The following is a 1,026-nucleotide window of genomic DNA, read 5'->3' as shown; positions in this document are numbered from 1 at the left end:
TGCAACCTCTGCCCCCTGGGCTCAAGTGATTCTCCTACCTCAGCCTCATGAGTAGCAGGGATTACAGGCATGCACCACCATGTCCAGCTAATTTTGTATTTTTAGTAGAGATGGCGTTTCTCCATGTTTAGTCAGGCTGGCCTTGAACTCCTGACGTCAGGTGATCCTCCCGCCTTGGCCTCCCAAGGTGCTGGGATTACAGGCATGAGCCACTGTGCCTAGCTGAAGTTTTATTTATTTTTTTTTTAGAGGTGGAGTCTCCCTCTGTCACCCAGTCTGGAGTGCAATGGCGTGATCTTGGATCACTGCAACCTCTGCCTCCCTGGTTCAAGTGATTCTCCTGCCTCAGCCTCCCAAGTAGCTGGGATTACAGGCACCCACCACCATCATGCCTGGCTAATTTTTATATTTTTAGTAGAGATGAGACTTCACCTTGTTGGCCAGGCTGTTTTCAAACTCCTAACCTCAAGTGATCTGCCCACCTTGGCAGATTAATTAAAGAAATGAATTGCTGTGATGATGAACAAGAGAAGGATCACTGTAATCTATTATTTTCTGTTCCCCATTGGGGAGCGTTCCAGTGAAAACCAGAAAACCTGCTAGACAAATTCTAAAAGAGCTGTAACACGTGTGATCTGGTGTTTTTGTATAGAAATGCTTTCTTTTGTGTTTTTGTTTCTTAGCATATATGCTTTATGTTACAAGTTGTAGTGATTGAGTGGGTAGAGTGTGGCTCTTTAAGGTGCATTTGCTGTTTATTTACCATGCAGCTTTAGGTAAGTTATTTGTCTCTGAAATCCAACCTTCTCTTTTCTCTTTTGACAAATGGTTATAGGACATACCTTGTAGGGTTGTTAATTTTGTTTGTTTGCTAATTTTTTCAAATATTGAGTACCTTTTGTCTGTCAGGCCTAGGTAATGGGGATTCAGTGACATCTGTAGTTGCTGCCCTCATGTATTTTTACAGTGTGCATGCTTGGCTTACTACTCATTGTGAGACGACATCCTATTGAGGGAAGTAGAAAA

General features: G+C 42.9%; 1 non-coding gene across 1 annotated transcript; it reads right to left on the bottom strand.

Annotated features, from left to right (window-relative positions):
* Window positions 1–568: 568 nt before the first annotated feature.
* On the bottom strand, window positions 569–630 carry LOC119468362. Its single transcript, XR_005197022.1, has one exon. It is a non-coding gene; the product is annotated as a U7 small nuclear RNA (small nuclear RNA).
* Window positions 631–1,026: the final 396 nt, after the last annotated feature.

Source organism: Cebus imitator, unplaced genomic scaffold (assembly GCF_001604975.1).
Source record: "Cebus imitator isolate Cc_AM_T3 unplaced genomic scaffold, Cebus_imitator-1.0 Scaffold416, whole genome shotgun sequence".
In the NCBI taxonomy this organism is placed as follows: Eukaryota; Metazoa; Chordata; class Mammalia; order Primates; family Cebidae; genus Cebus; species Cebus imitator.
The sequence above is the reverse complement of the archived record's forward strand: the minus strand, read 5'-3'. Positions and strand labels throughout refer to the sequence as shown.